Source organism: Molothrus aeneus, chromosome W (genome assembly GCF_037042795.1).
Source record: "Molothrus aeneus isolate 106 chromosome W, BPBGC_Maene_1.0, whole genome shotgun sequence".
Taxonomy (NCBI): domain Eukaryota; kingdom Metazoa; phylum Chordata; class Aves; order Passeriformes; family Icteridae; genus Molothrus; species Molothrus aeneus.
The window spans coordinates 3,376,319-3,384,457 of record NC_089679.1 but is presented as its reverse complement, the minus strand read 5'-3'; positions in this window follow the sequence as shown (position 1 = coordinate 3,384,457).

The following is an 8,139-nucleotide window of genomic DNA, read 5'->3' as shown; positions in this document are numbered from 1 at the left end:
TTCCATGGCGCCTGCGCAGACAACAGCAACAGTGACTGCCGCACTAGCAGCGTCTCTCCAATTGGTAAATCACACAACAGGAACTGTATTCTCTTTCACCCCCCCTCACCTTTAGTTGCAGAACCACTTCCTCCTCCTACTCCCTGCGCGACGGCTGACTCGGTTTACTTAATGTCTTTTGCAGCTTTGCCATTGCAGCCCGCGCCGGTGGCAGCCACGCCTGTAGCCCCCACAGCGGCGCCAGTAGTGCCGCCGCCCACCGCCACGCCGCCTGCCGCCGCACCTCTAGCTGCGCCATCCACGGCTGGGCCCCCGGCCGTGGCACCGCCGGCGGCCGGCCCGCCCATAGCAGGGCTTGTAACCAGCCCCTCAGCTTCACAGTCCACAGTTGGTCCGTCGACTTCAGCGCCTCTGGCCAACCCACCACCCCCTGCTGCCCACAGGCTGTCCTCCCCATCCCTGGATTGGGACAGCGACAGCGATGAATGCCAATGGCCAGCCCCCAGGCAGAGGCGTGCCCTGGCGGCAGAATGTCGTCACCGACAGGCGGCGTCATCGTCCCTTGAGTAATCTCTGGACTTTGCCCCCCTGTCGGGTGACCGTGCGCCCCAAGAACCTGTGCCAATTTTGGGAAGCAGTTAAGATTCGAGCTTTAGAGACTGGGGATTGGAACCTGCTAGAAAGAGTGGGAATGCCACGCTGGGAAGCTGACACCACACCAGATCTGGGGGAAGGGGCCACAGATGTCAGTCAAACAGTTAATCCAGCATCTGCGGAGGAGACACAGGTGGTTCACGAAGACAATGTTCCACCACAAAGAGTGATTCAAGCTTTTCCCATGTATAAAGCTGTCTCAAATATGGGACAAGCTGACAGGCATGATGTGATTGCCTGACAGTGTCGGAACCCAGGAAATTCCTCTGGCTGCCCTGGAGGGCTCGAGCCCCTGCCCAGGGGGCTCAGAGACCTTGGCACAGAGCCCAAGACTCCTGTGCCTTTGATTTAGTCCTTGGAAAAAACAATTGCCAACCTTTATATGAAGAATTACAAACCACGAAAGTTTAAGTAGAATGATAGTGAATTTATCACAGGGTGAAAAAATAGATTTTTGAAGTTTTTAGAATGGGGTTTCAGGGGGCAAGATGGAGGAATCGGGGTGTGTCCAGCCTTTCTCCTTTTTCTTAGCCTCCATCTTTTGGGTGATGTTGGCACTTTTAATTGGTTTAGAATAGAAGCTCACTGTCTAACATAGGTGATAGATATTGGAAAGTGTTAAAAACCCCAATCATTTGTTTTCAAAATTTTTAAAAGTTTAATAGTAATAAAATGGTTATAAAAATAGTAATACAATTAGAGTAATAATAATTTGGACAAACTGAATTAGGACAATATGAGACAATAAAGACAAAGAGTTACGGACGTACGGGTACCTTTTTCTGGGCAGCACGAGCCCGAAAAAGGACACACCTTAACAAAGGATCAACCCTTAAAAACAATAGCCTGTTGCATATTCATACACTTCATACATGATGCATAAATTCCATTCAAATACAGGATTCTGTCTGGTCATCGTCAATTTCTTCCTCCAAATCTTAACAGCGCCTTCGAGGCGGGAAGAAGTTGGTTTCTTCTGATAAGAGGGCCATAAATTCTTCTTCTCTGAAAGATTTAGGTGTCCTGTGGCTGCTATCTCGCTGCGAGTCCTTTCTTTTTAAAAAGAGTATCCTACATAGCATCGTTTCTACTTTAACAATTTTTATAACCTAAAACTATATTTAACACAGTACTTAAGAGAATTAATACTTTCATATTACTTTCTAACACAACACATATAATATTCATTTTAATATTTGTGAAAAGCCAATCATAAAATACATGCATTTTTCACAGAAAGTAATGTAAATATTGTACATGTAGTTTTTAGTATAAAAAGATAACACCGCCCTGGGGGAGGCAGAGTGCCTTGGACTGTCTTGCTGAGCAGACCTCGGCTGGACAGGAAAAAAATTTTATAGATAAGATACAATAAACAACCTTGAGACTGAGAACTGAAGAGCTCTGACTCCTTCTTCGAGCGCTGGGCTGGGAAAAGAGACTTTCTAACATTTCTTGGGGTCACTCTGACCAGCTAAAGAACCCGAGATGACAGGTGGTCCAAGATTTGCAAGATAAGGTGGCAAAATATGGCCTTGGCTCTGCACAAGTTATGCAAGTTCTCAGAGTGCTAAACACAGACCTGCTTGCTCCATTTGATATTAAACATATAGCTCAAATATTGTTCCAGCCTGTGCAATTTAGGGTTTTTCTGGACAAGTGGAGGCAGGTCGCTGAAAGGATTGCAGCAGACAACAGGCAATTGCCTCAGGGAGATCCTAGGTTTTACGTGGGAATAGACGTTCTCCTCGGAGAACAGGCCTTTTCCAATCCTGATCTTCAGGCTACCTGTGACCCTGCTGTTCTTGAGCAGAGTCGTAAGGGTAGGGTTTAATGCATTGCTAAGAACTATAGAAATGGCCTCTCCCAAGCCATGATATGTGACAATAACTCAAGGGGCAGATGAACCCTTTCTGCCATTTGTTGAGAAACTTGCAGCAGCCCTGGAGAAACAGGTTGACGATGATATCTTGAGGCAGGTTTTATGCAAGCAGTTAGCTCGGAACAACGCAAATAGTGATTGTCAGAGATCATAGATGCTCTTCCAGGTGACCGGACGCTAACAGACATGGTCCACGCATGTGCCAAACTAGGTGCTGTAGACCACAAAGTGTCTGCTTTGACAGTTGCTTTACATCCAGGCCAGAAATCCTTAGGGGGTGGACAACAGAAAAAAGGCAAAAATAAGGGCAAGAAGCAGGGAACACACAAGCATACCAATTTCTTGTTCTGTAAGTGCCTAAGGGCAGGTCATTATGCAAACCAATGTAAGTCTAAATATCTGCCAATGGCCAGCCTTTGGCAGGCCTGGGAAACGGAAGGATGAGCACACAGGGGAACTGCACACAGGGGAACTGCGCTCTGACACAAGTGATTCCTCAGGGCATGGCACCGGCACAGGCCTGCTCAGCCAGTTTGGAGGCAGCACCCACGGCTCCGCCAGGGTGGATGTACATACCGCAACCGTAGTCATCTTAGAATCCTGTCATGAACATAAGGTTCCTTTGGACGTGTTCAGACCTTTAGGACAAGGACTCAGCGCACTGCTTGTGAGAAGATCTAGTGTCACCCACCAAGGAATCTTTGTTCATCCAGGTGTCATTGACTCTGGTTTTTCAGGTCAAATTTGTGCTACGGTTTCCACACCCCCCCCCCCCCCCCATCACTATTCCGGCAGGGACTTGGATTGCTCAACTTGTACCTTTTCAGTCATGTGTCCCCAGGACTGGCCAGCAGACTTGTGGGAATGGTGGCTTCGAATCCACGGACTGCCACAAGTCTTCTGGTCTGCAGATATTTCTGCTCAGCGACCCTAGATGATGTGTACTCTGACCCTACCAGGTGCCTGCCTGCCGAAGACCTGGCTTCGAGGTTTGATCAACACAAGGATGTGACAGTCATCTCCTTCTTTGCATGGCCTCCTACATGGCCTTTGGTTTCCATAAGGTCGGCCATCCAAGGGTTGGGGGGTACAGCGTACACCTTTGTAAGCCAACAGTCTGTGCTGATCAGAAACATGGATGGGCAGACAGCTGCAGTTCAGCCCTATGTCACTGCAGCTCCAATCAACCTCTGGGGGCAGGATGTATTGGCAGCCCGGGGGGGTACAAATTGGGATGGATTTTTAATTGGGGCCACTGTGCTAAAGGGCAGAAAATATCCCACGCTGCCTTTATGGTGGCTGGTGGACAAACCCATTTGGGTACACCAGTGGACCCTGACAAAGGAAAAATTGGTCGCCCTTCTTGAATTGGTTCAGGAACAACTTCAACAGGGACACATTGAGCCTTCCACTAGTCCCTGGAATACTCCTGTCTTTGTGATAAAGAAAAAATCTGGGAAATGGAGGCTGTTTCAGGACCTCCGAAAAATTAATGCAGTGATGGAAAGCATGGGGGCATTGCAGCCTGGTATGCCCTCACCCACCATGTTTTCCGTGGGATGGGAAATCTTGATCATTGATTTGAAAGATTGTTTTTTCACAATTCCTTTGTATCCTGATGACAAGCCAAAGTTTGCCTTCACAGTGCATTCAATCAACAATGCCGAACCTGTGCAGAGATATCAATGGAAACTTTTGCCCCAGGGCTGTTGCAATAGCCCGACTATTTGTCATTGGTATGTGGCTCAAGCCTTGTCCGGAGCCCCCGAGCAGTTTCCCCACGCATGTTGTTATCATTACATGGACGACATCCTGGTGGCAGCACCCAGCCAGGATGAGTTGCTGAGGATTCGGCCTCAGCTGTTCACTGTTCTGCGTTCTTATGGGCTGCAGGTGGCTCTGGAGAAGATTCAACAGCACCCTCCTTGGAAATATCTGGGAGTCAAAATTCTTGACCGAACTATTCAGCATCAGGAGGTGCAATTCTCAGATTCTATTAAGACCTTGAACAATGCCCAGAAATTGATGGGTGTTATCAGTTGGTTGCATCCTTACTTGGGACTATCCGAAAAACAACTGTGCCCGCTGTATGATACTCAAAAGGGGGACCCTGACCTGAGATCATCTTGGAAATTGACTCCTGAGGCGTAAGAAGCGCTGGGGGAGGTCCAAAAGGTTGTTTCTGCTTGTCAGGTTCATCAAGTAGACCTTTCCATTGAAATCACTGTCTTCATTACCAATCCAGATTTTCATCCTACGGGTATCATTGGCCAATGGAGTGACAAATGGTCTGATACTTTGCACATTTGGGAATGGGTCTTCTTGCCCCATCAACTGAAAAAGACAGCACCCACACTATTTGAACTGATCGCTCATTTGATAATCAAATGCCGTCAACGGTGTTTGCAATGAATGGCAGCTGATCCCTCAACAATCATTCTTCCAGTAGAACGGGTAGACTTTGAATGGAGCTGTGCTAACAATGCTCCTTTGCAAAGTGCTCTGCAAAACTTTTCAGGGCAAATTGCCTATCATCTGCCCAGTCACAAGTTATTGCAGTTGGCAAAAACAACCAATCTGTTATTGTGGCCAAAAAGCAGCTGGGTGACAGTTCAAGGACCCACTGTCTCCACTGACGGTTCTGGAAAAACAGGGAAAGCCATTGTTACTTGGAAGGCTGAATCTGGATGGCGAATATTGGAGGGCCATGAGTCAGGCTTGGCCCAACTGGTTGAGTTAAAGGCTGTTGCCATGGCATTCCAGGAATTTTCTCAGGTGCTGTCGCAGACATCTTTTCATTAAAAATCCTTTCTTAGGATTTTTTCCCTTCTGAGAAGCTGAGAGGCTTCAGGAACAAAATGTAAACAATGGTTATCTGCTGCTGTGGAATGCAACAGGTCCATCTGTGATTGGTCTCATGCGCTTGTTTGTAATTAATGGCCAAACACAGCAGAGCTGGCTCAGACAGAGAGTCTGAGGCAGCTGCCTTTGTTATCATTCTTTTCTATTCTATTCTTAGCTTAGCTAGCCTTCTGAGACGAAACTTTTCCTTCTATTCTTTTTAAGTATAGTATTAGTGTAATATATATCATAAAATAATAAATCAAGCCTTCTGAAATATGGAGTCAAATCCTCATCTCTTCCCTCATCCAAAGAACCCTGTGACCACCGTCACAAGGTGCCTCTGAACTTGGTCACTGATTCTGCCTATGTTGCAGACATAACTAAGCATTTGGATTGTTCACTTCTGAAGGAAGTCAATAACGCAGTTTTGTTTCAGTTATTGAGAACCTTGTGGAGTGCAATTCAGTCCCGAGTTCATTCGTATTACATCTTGCATGTTTGGAGTCAAACCAGGTTGCCAGGTTTCATAACAGAAGGTGACTGACAGGTTGGCTAACCCTGCATGGGTAGGGCCTCAGCCTGACAAGATTGCGCAAGCCAAAGTGTTGCATGATTTTTTTCCATCAAAGTGCACGTACTCTGCAGAAACAATTTTGCCTGATGCCAACTGAGGCTTGTGATATTGTCAGTTCTTGCTCTGATGGTCATGGGCTTGCTGCACCTTTACCAGCAGGGGTGAACCCCAGAGGCCTAAAGGCCTTGCAGCTTTGGCAATCAGATGTTACTCACATCACTGAATTTGGCCAACTTAAGTATGTGCATGTGTCTATTGACACGTTCTCCTCTGCCATGTGGGCATCTGCTCACACTGGAGAAAATGGTTGTGACATGATTGCCCATTGGAGGATGGCATTTGCAGTCTTGGGTATACCTTCTTCTGTGAAAACTGATAATGGCCCTGCCTATGTCTCGCAGTAGATGCAGCACTTTTTGCGCTTATGGGGAGTGTCCCACAAACTTGGTATGCCGCACTCTCCAATGGGCCAGGCCATTGTTAAACGTGCTCATGGTACCTTAAAGCGTGTTCTGGACAAACAAAAAAGGGGAATGCCTGGAAAAACCCCACACAGTCGATTGGAAAAAGCTCTATATACAATCAATCATCTTACAGTGCCATAGAATTCAGAGAATCCTGTCATTCTAAATAATTTTCTCTTGTTGCACTCTTCAGGTGAGACGCATCTGCCTTGAGTGAAAGTCTGGATACGGGACCTAGCCACTAATAAGTGGGAGGGCCTGTACGACCTTATCACTTGGGGCCGCGGGTATGCATGTGTTCCCACAGATACTGGAGTATCTGCAGATACTGGGTACCTGCAAGGTGTGTCGGCCCTGATTTGTGACACCAAAACCAGAATGTGGCCAACAGGCAACCTCCGAACAATGATCAAGATGACAACCATCAATCAGATGGCCCCTTCATGAGTGGGGAATGAACATACTATCCTTTCCTTGTTTCTAGAAAAAAACTGTTGACAAGTTAAGACTGTCAGTTCTGATTTGTGGGAAAAAAACCTAACTCCACAACTTGTAAAAGTTGTAAAGCCGGTATGTTTATTACAGCGCTGGATGCATGTGGGGATCGTTCCCCCTAAAGGACATGTGCACCCCTGAGAATTCTGAACCATTTTTTATCCCCCTTACTTGTACATATGCATAGAATTCCACAATAGGTTCATGCATATTCATTTTACTGATTTTGTGTTACACTTGCAGCTAGTTTTTTTTATCAGTCCTTGTACAGAAAGAACTCCCGGGTCATCCTGTCTGTCTCCTGCAGCCCCAGCTTTGGCTCTCATCTTTGTTTCAAAGTTCAAGGCCCCCCCCTTATCTTTCTTTCCAGCTTGGAAGTTCGCATTCTTTTTCCTAGGCTGAGACATTTTTGTGAGCACAGGCTTTTTTTGCGAGAACAGGCAGTCTTAAGCACAGCACAGAGTTAACAGACTAAACAACATATTTCATCTATGCAAGCAAGCTACAGACTAAATAATTCAAAATGGCACATTTCACCTAAATCCGAAATGGATTTTTACCCTGTTAAATTTTCACTCTGTTTCAGTTCTTTGAACAAACTAATGATAAATTGCTACTCTATTAGACTTGATATTGTATTAGAATAAGTAACTGATTTTAAGATCATTAGTGTATTTCTTGTAAGAGGGAATCACAAGATTTGATCTCTCAAACCATTTCAAAATGGCGTCCGATTGAGGTTCTGATTGATAACTAGCAACTACTAGAGGAACCTCTGGAGCTGTGTTTGTTCTCCTTTCTGCAAGGGGCCCCACAGAGGATTACAAATACCGCCTCCTCCTTTAAACAAAAAGGGGGACCTGTGGATGTGACAGCCTGGTCAGAGAGTGAGAAAACTAGATAAGTTTTCCCAGAATCAGCCTGAGAGACTTTAGGGAGTTGAAGATAAACAATAATAGCCTATTATTATAAAAAACCTGCAGGTGTTGTTTTCCTACTGTCTGTTTTCTTGTTTTTCTCAAAGATTGTTTATAAGAAGGCCATCTTGTTAATTAGCCAATAAGGTGAAATGTATTAACTGAATGACCAACCAAATCTACCTGGATCAGAACAGCTTATAAAAAGGAGCAGTTCCAAATATATGGCGCGCACATTAGGCCAATCAGCCTTCTGATGAGTCTGTGTCCATTTCTTACTCAATAGCGACAGATATGGGATAAAAAAAA